Source organism: Schistocerca nitens, chromosome 11 (assembly GCF_023898315.1).
Source record: "Schistocerca nitens isolate TAMUIC-IGC-003100 chromosome 11, iqSchNite1.1, whole genome shotgun sequence".
NCBI classification, from domain to species: Eukaryota; Metazoa; Arthropoda; class Insecta; order Orthoptera; family Acrididae; genus Schistocerca; species Schistocerca nitens.
The window spans coordinates 52,440,002-52,455,229 of NC_064624.1; the positions used below are offsets into that span (position 1 = coordinate 52,440,002).

The 15,228-nt window shown below is 42.1% G+C and overlaps 1 long non-coding RNA gene across 1 annotated transcript in view; it reads left to right on the plus strand.

The window, feature by feature from the left end:
- The window catches only part of LOC126213099 (uncharacterized), a 51,743-nt gene that overhangs the window by 22,342 nt on the left and 14,173 nt on the right, over positions 1-15,228 (plus strand). The gene's annotated exons all lie outside the window — the stretch shown is intronic.

The window sequence follows — 15,228 nt, forward strand, 5'->3', positions numbered from 1 at the left end:
ACTTAATCTTAGAAAATAGATTAAGGAAAGGCAAACCTACATTTCTAGCATTTGTAGACTTAGAGAAAGCTTTTGACAATGTTGACTGGAATACTCTTTCAAATTCTGAAGGTGGCGGGGATAAAGTACAGGGAGCGAAAAGCTATTTACAATTTGTACAGAAACCAGATGGCAGTAAAAGAGTCGAGGGGCATGGAAGCAGTGGTTGGGAAGGGAGTGAGACAGGGTTGTAGCCTCTCCCCGATGTTATTCAATCTGTATACTGAGAAAGCAGTAAAGGAAACAAAAGAAAAATTCGGAGTAGGTATTAAAATCCATGAAGAAGAAATAAAAACTTTGACGTTCGACGATGACATTGTAATTCTGCCAGAGACAGCAAAGGACTTGGAAGAGCAGTTGAACGGAATGGACAGTGTCTTGAAAGGAGGATATAAGATGAACATCAACAAAAGAAAAACGAGGATAATGGAATGTTGTCGAATTAAATCGGGTGATGCTGAGGGAATTAGATTAGGAAATGAGACACTTAAAGTAGTAAAGGAGTTTTGCTATTTGGGGAGCAAAATAACTGATGATGGTCAAAGTAGAGAGGATATAAAATGTAGACTGGCAATGGCAAGGAAAGCGTTTCTGAAGAAGATAAATTTGTTAACATCGAGTATAGATTTCAGTGTCAGGAAGTCGTTTCTGAAAGTATTTGCATGGAAGTGAAACATGGACGATAACTAATTTGGACAAGAAGAGAATAGAAGCTTTCGAAATGTGGTGCTACAGAAGAATGCTGAAGATTAGATGGGTAGATCACATAACTAATGAGGAAGTATTGAATAGGATTGGGGAGAACAGAAGTTTGTGGCACAACTTGACTAGAAGAAGGGATCGGTTGGTAGGACACGTTTGAGACATCAAGGGATCACCAGTGTAGTATTGGAGGGCAGCGTGGAGGGTAAAAATCGTAGAGGGAGACCAAGAGATGAAGCCACTAAGCAGATTCAGAAGGATATAGGTTGCATTAAGTACTGGGAGATGAAGAAGCTTGCACAGGATAGAGTAGCTTGGAGAGCTGCATCAAACCAGTCTCTGGACTGAAGACCACAACAACAGTATCAGCTCACCACGTCCAGTCTCAAAGATAACAAACGCTGACGATTGTTACATGGTGTTTTTAAAGCGAACTTGATTTCAATCCTCATAATGGCATTACTAGAGCCACTCTTATACGGCTGGCGCAAAATTTTAATACACATGTTTCGGACGTACAAACACGCTTACCAACTTTAGTTTGTTGCACAACTCCTTCTCGGTGTTCTGATTTATTTTTCGTCAATGTATTCCACATACTACAATTCGACACAAAAGTTTTCATTATATATTCTATTCTGCTGTAGTCTGATGTGCATGGTCACGCATTTGAGCCAAAATATTGTCCACAGAGATTTCACTGTTAACTGTTAATGTAGTTCGCTTAAAAATTTATGTAATGTCGCACAAAACGATTAAGCTCGCAGAACCCAGTATGTTTGATGGTGAGTGTTCATCGGAGATGAGGGTATCATCTGGAGTGCCCCAGGGAAGTGTGGTAGGTCCGCTATTTTTTATCTGCATGAATGATCTTTTGGATAGGGTAGATAGCAATGTGCGGCTGTTTGCTGATGATGCTGTGGTGTACGGGAAGGTGTCATCGTTGACTGTAGGAGGATACAAGGTGACTTGGACAGGATTTGTGATTGGTGTAACGAATGGCAGCTAACTCTAAATATAGATAGATGTAAATTAATGCAGATGAGTAGGAAAAAGAATCCCGTAATGTTTGAATACTCCGTTAGTAGTGTAGCGCTCGACACAGTCACGTCGATTAAATATTTGGGCGTAACATTGCAGAGCGATATGAAGTGGGACAAGCATTTAATGGTAGTTGTGGGGAAGGCGGATAGTCGTCTTCGGTTCATTGGTAGAATTTTGGGAAGATGTGGTTCATCTGTAAAGGAGACCGCTTATAAAACACTAATACGACCTATTCTTGAGTACTGCTTGAGCGTTTGGGATCCCTATCAGGTCGGATTGAGGGAGGACATAGAAGCAATCAGGGGCGGGCTGCTAGATTTGCGACTGGTAGGTTTGATCATCACGCGAGTGTTACGGAAATGCTTCAGGAACTCGGGTGGGAGTCTCTAGAGGAAAGGAGGCGTTCTTTTCGTGAATCGCTACTGAGGAATTTTAGAGACCCAGCATTTGATGCTGACTCCAGTACAATTTTACTGCCGCCAACTCGTATTTCGCAGAAAGACCACAAAGATAAGAGTGATTAGGGCTTGTACAGAGCCATATAGGCAGTCATTTTTCCCTTGTTCTGTTTGGGAGTGGAACATGGAGAGAAGATGCTAGTTGTGGTACGAGGTACCCATGCACCGTGTGGTGGATTGCGGAGTATGTATGCACATGTAGAAGCAGTGAAACTTGGGCAAAGAATGCTCCAAAAACGTCATAGCTGGTTGTAATTACAGGGCGACAGTTAATGAACTATGTGAAATATCGTCATAACTTCTGCACATTTCGCGATCGAGAAGTCTCTTCACGCTCAGCATGTGACTGTGTGGTCACAAACGTCCAGTCACGGAGTAATGGGTGCGATATTCCTCCATAGCACGGTGACTACCAAATGTTATGTGAAGGTTTTGGGAGATGGTTTCATGCCCATTATCCAAAGTGATCCTGATTTCGACAAGATGTGGTTCGTGCAGGACGGAGCTTGTTCCCATTGAAGCAGGAGAGTGTTTGATGTCCTGGAGGAGCACTTTGGGGACAGCATTCTGGCTCTGGGGTACCCAGAGGCCACAGCATGGGTTTCGATTGGCCGTCATGTTCTCCGGATCCGAACATATGCGACTTCTTTTCGTGCGGCTATAATAAAGACATGGGGTACAGTAATAACCCTAAAACCATTGCTGCATTGAAAACATCAAATCAGGATGTCCTTTACAGCATCGATGTTCCGATACTTCAGCGAGTCATGCAGAATTTAGCTATTCATTTGCGTCACATCATCGGCAATGATGGCAGGCATATCGAACATGTCGCAATCTAAATCCGAATATCTGTTGTGACGTAGATGTTTAATAAAGTGTGTGCACGGCGTAGTTGGTAACTAATTGCCTTTTTTCATATAGTTCGGTTATTGTCACCCTGTGAATTGGGTGACAGCCTAGCTGACGTGCGGTGTTTGGTGTCCTGTCCTGCGTTCCTTCTTATTTGAATGAACTGTTCTGGGAAAGGAACTCTGGCACGGTCTTCCTTTTAGTTCTCGCTTCCCGTAGCTACTGGAAGTTCGAATGCACATGCACAGGTCTCTCCTTCCTTCATACTTACACCTCACTCCCTGGCCTAAATCTCTATAGCTCAGAAGTTCTAAAGGTGAACTTTACGAAGGGTAGTTCACTTCGTTTTGTACAGCCTCCAATTCCGAACACCCCTCCCCCCCCCCTCCCCCGCCCCCCCCCCCCCCACACACACACACACACAGTCGTTTAGTAAAGTAAAGCTGTAGTAGTTTCCATCTTTTGCAGAAGTACACTAGGCTTCCATTTCGAATGACTTCCTGGTGAAGTAACATCAGACTGAAGATGCCCCTTCTGGGGCTTGTCATTATGATTTGTTTACAAAATATCGATATATCGACATTCCCTTCAAAAGAATATCGATATAAACAGGCGATAATTTCTCACCGATGTATCTTCATCGAAAGGGCAATATAGAATGCCGAAATTTTTATGTTATGTTTTTCACAAATCTCGATAAATACGAGGGTTGGAACTTTAATAGTGGCAAGTATTTATTCACAGCTCGTACAAAATAGATGCGTGTTTCAAAGTTTTTAGTGACCTTTAAAGCAGTCACCAGCATTGTGTATAGCACATTGCCAGCGACGTGGAAGTCATAGGATACTCCTAGCAGTGCCAGTTGTGTTGGCAGTTCGAGTGGCGCGGTCTATTGCCCGACGAATTTGTAGCAGTTCTGAAGCGAATGCCCTGAAGTGTTCCCTTCAGTTTAGAAATCGACTTTAACTCACGAGGATTTAAGTCAGCGGAGTGCAGTAGGCGGTATAGCACTTAGCAGCCCCATCAGTCAGACAATTCAGTAACAGCTTGCACTGTATGTGCTCAGCATTGTCCTGCAAAATGGCCAGGTGCTGCATAAAGTGTCATCACTTCTGTCCCTATGCTGTTCATTTTTGGAACACAACCTACGACCAGGTTACAGACAGAAGTGGTGACACTTTCTGTAGGACCTGACCATCATTTTGTAGGACAATAGTCGAGCACCTACAGTGCAAGCTGTTACTGATTTGTTTGACTGATGGGGCTCTTAAGTGCTATACAATGTTCTTCACTCCGCTGACTTAAGCCCTCATGAGTTTGACTCGATTTCTAAACTGAAGGAAACACTTCACGGTATTCGCTTCAGAAGTGCTACAAATTCGTCGGGCAATAGACCGCGTCGCTCGAACTGTCAACACAACTGGCACTGCTAAGAATATCCTACGACTTCCACTTCTCTGGAAACGGCCTATACACATTGGTGGTGACTACTTTGAAGGCCAGTAAAACTTTGAAACACGTATCTATTTTGTACGAGCAATAAATAAATAGTCGCCACTATTAAAGTTCCAATCCTCGTACTTGAAGCTGTTCTTTTGAAATTGTTGCAGAACATAATTTTACTTTCACAGTTGAAAGAGTCCTATTACTTTCTCAGCTTTCATCACATCCAGAATTTCTCTGTGTGTGAAGCAAGTGTAGATTGCACAGAGTAGCTGTCCGATTGCACTGGAGGGTGGTGGTGTGATTGGAATAACAAGATTTCCGATAGGAAGAAATAACACACTAGTTTGTTAAAACTAAATAAATAAATAATTTTCAGCGCAACAAGTGTGCTATTTCTTGTCATCGTCATTCTTCAAAAACAGCTGGAACTGATAAACGAAAACCTAAATGACACGGTTGGTCTTTGTGATGGGTGGAGACGTTTGAGGGTAGATGCTGACGTAATCGGCGGTACCAACAGAAACTACAACGCTTAGCTTCACCACACGGTTTTGACACTGCGACTGCTAGTTCACTGGCGTTTGCAGAAATAAAATAAAAAATCCCAAAGAAGTCGACATGAAGTATTCCGGACAAATCGGATATGTAAAGAAACCGACCGACGGAACGACCGGACGGACACCTTTTAGTGTGTCATTTCCAAGCAGTTACCATTGTTAGCAAAATGTTTATCGCCAAGCGTGAACGTGCATCGTTTTCCGTAGAGTTCTTGCTCTAAGGGGAACAAGCAGGTTGCTGATATACAGAATATCCAATAATAAACTAAGATATACGGCTCTAAAACTGGCTCTATTTCTTCAGTGTGGAGCCGATATTTTATTACCGTAGGTTGATATCTTTTTCGGCTGTATATATTTTCGATAGATCTTTCCGATACAGCCGAAGCATGATGAAGGCTTGTTAGACAGATTAAGGCAGAAAAAGCTTCGCAATGCTACCACTGCTCCTGCCTCAGCAGCCAGATACACTTGTGACAATTACGGCAACAGATGCCGTGGTGCCATTGGCTTGACAAGTCATATGAAAAAAATGCAACCCATAAACACACACACTGCAACAATCATCTACCAAGATGTCGTGGCCAATATATTTTTCCATACATCGAGATTCGACGACAGTATGTATTCAAGTAGCGATATATAAAACTCTACGTATTTTTAAGAATATCAACAGAATTACTTGTCAATGTGGTGAGAGAAAGTTCTTTAAAATACTGCTGTTGACTTGTATCGTCAATCTGGAACAGCAAAGGTATCGTCGTGTTGTATTTGTCTTGTGATCTACAACATTTGCCAAGTGTTGCTTGACGCACATCTGCCTGTGGCTTACACAGCTATTGAGGAAGGGCAAAGGGCTGCCCAACTGTCGCTGTTTTTCAGAATCGCCCGCCATGGAACCAGTTGAGGTTATAGGGTTGTGCAGCCTTGGAACTGGATACCCTACTGTACGTCTGAGACGCTGGAAAGAGACACGTGGGTGGTGGCGCACAGGTCCATACTGTTTACCCGACAGCCCTACGCCGGCTGCGATGTTTCGGCACGACAGGCTGGAGGTCGGCAGCCTATCGTGCCGGAACATTGCGGCTGTCACGGGGCACCTCTCCGCACCGCCCCCACACGGCTCAGGCAGACTCTTCTGACGTATGGACTTGTGACGTCTGTGGTACAGCTTCAGACTGTTGCAGCTGCACATCTTACTGATAACGTCTCTCTTAATTTAGATCATACACTGAAGTGCCAAAGAAACTGGTATAGGCATGCGTGTATTCAAACAGAACGAATACGATGACGTGGTCGGCAACGGCTGTATAAGACAGAAAAGGTCTGCCGCACTTGTTAGATCGGTTATCAGGATTTGTTAGTTTCAACGTGGTGTTAGTCGGCCCACGAGCGATAGGGGACAGCATATCCGAGGCAGCGATGAGGTGGGCATTTTCCCGTACGACCATTTCACCAGTGCACCGTGAATATCAGGAATCCAGTAAAACATCAAAACCGACATCTCTGTGGCCGGAAAAAAGATCCTGCGTGAATGGGACCAACGACGACTGAAGAGAATCGTTCAAAGTGACAGGAGTGCAACGCTTCTGCAAATTGCTGCAGGTTCAATGCAAGGCCATTAACAAGTGTCAGCGTGCAGACCATTCAGTGAAACATTGATACGGGCTTTCAGAGCCTAAGGCAAACTCGTGTACCCTTGATGACTGCACGACGCGAAGCTTTACGCCTCTCCTGGGGCCATCAACACCGACATTGGGCTGTTATCGACTGGAAACGTGGGGGCTCAGAATAGTCTCCCTTCAAATTGTATCGAGTGGATGGACGTGTACGGGTATCGAGTTGACCTCACGAATCCATGGACCTTACGTGTCAGCAGGGATCTGTTCAATCTGGTGAAGGCTCAATAATGGTGTGGGGCGTGTGCAGTTTGGGTGATATGGGACCCCTGGTGCATTTAAATACGACTCTGAAAGGGTCCTGTCTGATCACCTGCATCCTTTCATGTCCATTGCGCCTTCTGATGGCCAATTCCAGCAGGACAATGCGACACCCCACATGTCCTGCACTGCTAGACTGGCTCCAGGAACACACTGCTGAGCTTAAACACTTTAGCTGTCCACCGGACTCCACAGATATGAACATTATTGAGCATACCTGGGATGTGCTGCAACGCGCTGTTCAGAAGAGACCTCCACCCTTCGTACTCTTACAGATTTATGGACAGCGCTGCAGGACTCTTGGAGTCATTTTCCTCCAGAACTACTTCAGACAGTAGTCGAGTTCAAGCCACGTCATGATGCTGCACTTCAAAAGGCTTGTGGAGGTCCTACACGGTATTAGGCAGGTGTACCAGTTTCTTTGACTCCTCAGTGCACAACTATTAAGGGGGGGTAAGACGTGAAACGGACCGACATGGAGCAGGAGAGGCACCACAGGACATTTTATTTTCTACTGTCTATACTTTTGCCAGTAAATTCATAAAACTTTGTCAGCATGACCAGGAAGGGTTCAGGATTCACACTCATAGCAGTGGAAGTGCAAAAACATAATAAAATAAGTTTTTTAGATATGAAATTTCATCATTTTTTCACTTACTGTTGGCTGCATTTGTTGCTATAGGTACATTTTTCTTCACAAGTGAGAGAGATTCTTTGATGAATTTTGCACAGCATACAAACCATACTTACAGGTGTATGAAACTTCAGAAGTTTCCAAATCTGTTAAAAACTGTGGTAAAAATTGAGATAATTAACTAAATTTTTTTTTCTAAACGTAGTTTAAAATATAACAGCTCATTCATTTTGTCATAAATTAAATAGATTCTAGAGTTTCAGACACCCGTAAGTATGGTTTGTATGCTGTGCAAAATTCATTGAGCAGCCTCTCTTACTTAAGAAGAAAAGTGTACCTATAGCAACAAATGCAGCCAATGGTAAGTGAAAAAATATTTCACTTGTAAAAAAAATCTTGTTATGTTTTTGAACTTCCACTGCTACGAGTGTGAATCCTGAGTCCTTCCTCGTCATGCTGACAGTTTCATGGATTTACTTGTAAAAGTATAGACAGTGGAAATAAAAATGCCCTGTGGTGCCTCTCCTGCTCCAAGTCGGCCCGTTTGACGTGCTATCCCCTTTAAGGGCAAAGCGCTGCCCACTTGTCATTGTGTTTCAGAATCATCCACAATGGAAGAGGTTAACTGCTGCTGTGGAATTGGGCACACCTCTGGACGCCTGGGACGATGGAACGAGGAGACACGTGACTGATGGCGCACCGAAGAGCCCTGTGGCGGCGGCGATGTTCCGACACGACAGCCTGGAAGTGAGCAGTGTGTCGTGTCTGAACATCGCCACCGACACGGGGCACCCCTCCGTGCTGAATTCCACGCACCGACCCAACACAGCTGAGGCAGACTCTTCTGGTATCTGGGCTTGTGCCATCCGTGGTACAGTCTATTACGATGCTACATCTTACTGATAAACTCTCTTAATTTAGATCATATTTTATATAGTGTTGTTTGAAGATGAATGCGAATGTTCTGCGTGGTTCAGTTGTGCGGGTACTGAGGCGTAGCGCCGTATGACGATCCTGTCTTGGAGGCGGTTAAGTGGGAGATGTCTCAGAGCTGGATAGTGACAGGTGGTGACGCGAGTTTGGACGCGCACGTAGTTTATGTATCAGTCGATATTTCTTGACAATGTTCTTTTAACTCAGAAATTTTACATTGTTATTCGACTTATAACTCATCGGTTAGTAATGGCATCATGCCGTCAGAAGTGGGCGGACCCTCCATTACATATCATAGGACATGCACTGGTTTCTCCAGTAGTGATTCTCCAGCCTAGTGGTTCCTACTCAATGGTAATTCATTGTTTTATAGCTTTATAACTTTATATATTTTCTTTAATGTATGTAGCCCTCTAATTAAAGCTTTGTATGCTACTTGTAGGTCTGAAGACGACCACAGCAGTGGTCGAAACCGGTCACGTGAATAAATATAAATCGTGATCAAGACTGTTTTTAATAGTAAAGAAAATAAGTTAAAGGTGACCCGCATTCAGGAACGTCAACGAAATTGTGCGTGCCAATCGAAGACTGAGAGATTGCAGAAGGACGTAACATTTCAGTTGGATCATGTCGTGAAATCCTGACGAGGCATCTTGGAATGCATCGTGTTCCTATGTTCGTCCCACGTTTATTGAAGTCAAGAACAGAAAGACCTTCGTCTCACAATTTCTGGAAAGCTTTTGGTTTGCGCAAATGAGAACGAGATGTTCCTTGAGAGAATCACAACTCGTGATGAGCTGTGGGTTTATGGTTATGATGTTGAGACCAAGGTTAGAGCTTCGCGATGGGTCGGAAAACATTCTCAAAGACCAAAAAAAATTTTGCCGGTTCAGGTCAAATGTCAAAGCCACACTTACAGTTTCCTTTGACTTTGAAATATCAATTCATCATGAATTCGTGCCACAGCGACAAACTGTCAATCGATGATACCATCGGGATGTGTCGCGACGCCTGCGAGAAAATGTGGGAAGGAAACGGCCTGAAATGTGGCGAGACAATTCTTGGCTCTTTCATCACAACACACCTGCACATTCATCCCTGTTCGTGCGTGACTGTTGCACAAAAAACAAAATCACTGTGCTGCCTCATATTCCGTGCTCCTCATACCTGCCCCTGAGGACATGTTTTTTAATTTCCAAAGTTGAAAATTCTTCGAAAGGACAAACATTTGCAACTATAGACGTGATAAAAGAAAATTCGGTGGAAGGGGATTCGCGCGATTGAGCAAGAGACGTACCAAGACTGCTTCCAGAAATGAAACGGCGTTGGCAGCGATGTATCAGCTGTGGAGGAGAGTAGTTAGAAGGAGACCGTGCACAATAAGTAAAAGGTGAGCGTACAAAAATTTTCAGGACAAAGTTCTGGAATGTTCTGAACAGACATCATATTATCTGGAGTGCCCCAGGGAAGTGTCGTAGGTCCGCTGTTCTTTTCTATCTACAAAAGACCTTTTGGATAGGGCGGATAGCAGTGTGCGGCTGTTTCCTGATGATGCTGTGGTGTACGGGAAGGTGTCTTCGTTGAGTGACTGTAGGATGATACAAAATGGCTTGGACAGGATTTGTGATTGGTGTAAAGAATGACAGCTAACTCTAAATATAGATAAATTTAAATTAATGCAGATGAATAGGAAATGGAATCCTGTAATGTTTGAATACTCCATTAGTAGTGTAGCGCTTGACACAGTCACGTCGATTAAATATTTGGGTGTAACACTGCGGAGCGATATGAAGTGGGACAGGCATGTAATGGCAGTTGTGGGGAAGGCGGATAGTCGTCTTCGGTTCATTTGTGCAATTATGGGAAGATGTGGTTCATCTGTAAAGGAGACCGCTGATAAAACACTAATACGACCTATTCTTGAGTACTATTAGAGTGTTTGGGATCCCTATCAGGTCGGATTGAGGGAGGACATAGAAGCAATTCAGAGGTGGGCTGCTAGATTTGTTACTGGTAGGTTTGACCATCACGTGAGTGTTACGGAAATGCTTCAGGAACTCGGGTGGAAGTCTCTAGAGGAAAGGAGTCGTTCTTTTCGTGAATCGCTACTGAGGAAATGTAGAGAACCAGTATTTGAGGCTGACTGCAGTACAATTTTACTGCCGCCAGCTTACATTTCGCGGAAAGACCACAAAGATAAGAGAAATTTAGGCTCGTACTGAGGCATATAGGCAGTCATTTTTCCCTCGTTCTGTTTAGGAGTGTAACAGGGAGAGAGGATGCTACTTGTGGTACGAGGTACCCTCCACCATGCACTGTATGGTGGATTGTGGAGTATGTATATAGATGTAGAAGTAGATATGCGTACTGAATGTGACGAAGCAAGCTGGGATATTTTTACTTCCCCTCTTGTTTAGCCATCTGCCTCCTTAAAATTCATTTTTTCAAGTCTGGTTAATTACCATTTCCATTAAAGAGTAAGGTTGTCCCTCAGTTTTAAAGGATATAACACCTGGTCTAAGTTTGTGCTTAGATTTATGTATGTAATTGATTTTCTAATTTATTTTGACTATTTCTAGTTAGCATCTTTTGTTAGAGGGTGAAATCGGTAATTGTTTCGTAACTTAAATTCTATTGTTGACTTATAAACCAATATATTGTGTACTAATTTTAAACATTTGGGGGGCAACTAAATGTATTCTTAAAGGGTCTATTGGCTCCATTCGAAAACATGTTAGCAAAGACAGCTCTTAATTCCAAAGTAATTTCCAGTTTCGCCAACAGGATTATTTTTTGTAACTATCTTTGTTAATTTCATGATTTAAACAAATAATATGGCTTAACCCTTGTAGTAGAAGAAACTTAACAAAGACGCAATTTTTCAATGTATTCAGTTAATTGAAGGAGTTAAGTTTTAATTGTAATTTCTGTAAATTGAGCATCAAACAATGCGTAGTTTCAGTGCCTATTATTGTAATGATATAAAAGGGCCCGATTTTGGTCCCAAGACCTGTATTAGTTAGAATAACAACAATGCATCCACTTAACTGTGAAATAAGTGTAATAGGCTGTGTGCTAAAACAATAACAGTGTCTGTTCAATACGTACCGCATTATACGGCAATAACTGTGTGGTTAAGTTTTTACTGCTCGTAGATGTTAGGAATTTTGCGATTTGGGGAGGAAAATAACTGATGATGGTCAAAGTACAGAGGATATAAAATGTAGACTGGCAATGGCAAGGAAAGCGTTTCTGAAGAAGAGAAATTTGTTAACATCAAGTATAGATTTGTCAGGAAGTCGTTTCTGAAAGTATTTGTATGGAGTGTAGCCATGTATGGAAGTGAAACATGGACGATAAATAGTTTGGAAGAGAAGAGAATAGAAGCTTCCGAAGTGTGGTGCTACAGAAGAATGCTGAAGATTAGATGGGTCGATCACATAACTAATGAGGTATTGAACAGAATTGGGGAGAAGAGGAGTTTGTGGGACAGCGTGAGTAGAAGGGACCGGTTGGTAGGACAGGTTCTGAGGCATCAAGGGATGACAAATTTAGCGTTGGAGGGTAGCGTGGAGGGTAAAAATCGTAGAGGGAGACCAAGAGATGAATACACTAAGCAGATTGAGAAGGATATAGGTTGCAGTAAGTACTGGGAGATGAAGAAGCTTGCACAGGATAGGGTAGCATGGAGAGCTACATCAAACCAGTCTCAGGACTGAAGACGACAACAACAACAGATGTTAAACAGTAAACTATTGCAGCAGTAGTTGTTTGCTTGCGACCTATTAATGAGAGTTATCAAACGTTAAAAACAATAGTGCACTGGCCATATAACTGTGTATAGTGGGGGCTGTGAACAGCGAAAGTAAAGAACTGTTAAACGCAAGTATGTACCTGTCGGCTACATCATTTAAAGTAGTCTGTGTTGAGCTTCCACCCCCCATTATTCAGCCAGTGTCACAACGCAGTACGAAGACAACGAGGAAATAATGCAGACGAACGTCACATGTTGACGTTTCTAGCTTTTGTATGGTTTAGATTGGTTTGGTTCTTCGGTCGTTAGAAGACTCGCTGCTGACAACTTGGTATGACCTGGACAGAATGTGGTGTATCTCATGCCCCCCCCTCCCCCGCTTTCCACACTTTGAGTTTTTCTCCTTTAAACCCCCTACACTGGGAACGAGTTGTAGAAGTACTGTATCGGGTTTCGTTTATCGGAAGAGTCGCAATTTCCTGCCTGCTATATATTGACTACTTGATAAGGTCTTGAGCATAAAGCTCTGTTCCTGTACCTAGGTAAAAACTAATTTTTGCTTCCAGTATTAGGGTTATGAATCACTGTAGCATCTAACCACAAATGCCACTGAGAACATGCACAGGCATATTATATACTACTGTGACTGACTGTAGTACATAATATTTATAATTGATAAATATTTCACACACACACACACACACACACACACACACACATTATTAGTCTACAATGAAAATTTTTTTGTCCGAAAATGCACTCGATATTATGAACTTTGTAAATAGAATCACTTCACTCCTTAGTTAATACTGATCGTTTTTTACCTTTTTTGTTTGAAGACTAGTGGCATGCTGAAAAACGTTTAATTTGGGTTTCTATAATCTCAGGGAAATTACTCTCCCCTCGCCTCGTGAGAAAATTCAGAATACTTTCAATATCATGGGTATCGCTTTGGCAACATAAGAAAAAAATGTAGTAAAGCGAAATGTGTAACAGTTACAAATTGGGGATTGATGATCATTACTACGAAATGAAAGCAGAAATGCCAAATTAAACAATTACTATTTAACGAAAGAAGCTTTTTATACAGACATCTAACATCTCGTGCATTAACTTTATAATTTTGGACATAACAAGGAATTTTTGCGGTATTCGGCGAAATACGTAGAAATTACAATAATCTTAACCCGACTCTGTAGCGAAAGAAAAAAGTATTCACAGTAAAGTCATATCAGTAATTGCAATTGGCGATAATAATGGCACAATTAAACAAATTCCTGACAGGAATACAATTTCAGTTCATTTGACCAAAATGGAAGAAAATAGGAGTCTGATAGCGTAAGGTGCTGTCGGAAAGGCGCGCGACTAGAGGAGGAGAGAGAGAAGACGAGCGTGCATTCTTATACGGAACAAAATACAGATGATGTTACGCCGCTCTCATTATCCTGGGAGTACATATTCGCCGACTTGCAGCGCAGTTCATTGACTCAGTGGTTAAATTATATCTTTAACTCTTGATATTTTGATAGGAAAGGTAAATGGTATATTATTAATTCTCAGGCAGGGCACAATATTACAAGTAGCTGTTCAGGATATGATTTTCCAGTTTTCGTTCGCGTTTCTGTGTTATATTGGGCTCTATGTTGGTAATTACAATGAATCAATTCTAACAGTGTTTCACAACTAGAGAAATCATCTCTTGATGTTCCTTGTTCAGTGAACAACAGACAGGAAACGTGAAGAGGAACATCTTCCCACTTGTCAATACTACAACTGTGGCCTAGTTAAGCAATTCTGATTTCAAAATTATCAATTAATGTAACAGCTGATATTCACGTATAATAAGAAGAGTTGTTTGTGTGGAACATGTACATAGACGATTCACCTGGAAATCTGTGCTGCACTGGGTTTAAATGTTAAATTGCACACACAGAGAGAACTAGTCAAAGAACTGGTCCATGCATTACAGGAATACTATTACCAATCAGGCCTCACAGATGAGTGGAAGTTCTGAGGTAATGACGTAGAGAACTCACACCACTTGCAAGGACGACCCGCTCGTGTTCCAGTATGAGTGATAAAACACAGAAACGCAGAAGTATTTGTTTCTTAAGCATTTTTTTATTGCAGTATAAACTGCCTATCTACAAAGTGATAGCGTAAAAAACGAACAGTTGAAGAAATGCTTATATAATTTCTTGTTGATGATATCAGCACCTCACAGCACAACAACAGCGTGAAGGAGATAACACTTTTTGCTGAACAGATATTGTAATTATGAGTTAATCTTTGATAGTTTCTTTTTAGATTCGTGACATATTTTTGGGCATGGTGGATGGCAGGTATCTGTGACCATAAAGTGTGCTGCAGTCCTGCACATTACCAATTGTTTTATAACTTCTCCATCTTATATAAGAAAAATGTATCCAACAGAGAACTCTAGCTATGATACAATGCAATAATGCAGCCATTAACTGGACTCATCTGTGCATTCTCAAAGAAAACAAAACTGAAAATACGTTCAGTATTAGTGTGTAAAAGTTAAGTAGTGCAAAGGCCAGGGTTAAAAAAGGAAGCTGTTTGATGGATCTCAGCAACTGCACCCGCAATGCATGGGTTAATGCTGCAAGATGATTCTGGGAGTACCACATTTTTTTGGTTCTGAAAATGATACATTTATGTTTTGGAGGTCCTTGCGTGTAATCTTTACAGCCTTGTGTGCGCATGTGTGTACTAGTTCACAGCAGTCATTATTGATTCAACAACAGGTAAAATGTTGGAAGTTCATTTTTGCTTAATAGCAAAGTACAGTGTGTGGTGCTGTTACGACTGAATCAAACGTTTGGCGAGGGCAGTGACTTTCGTTTGA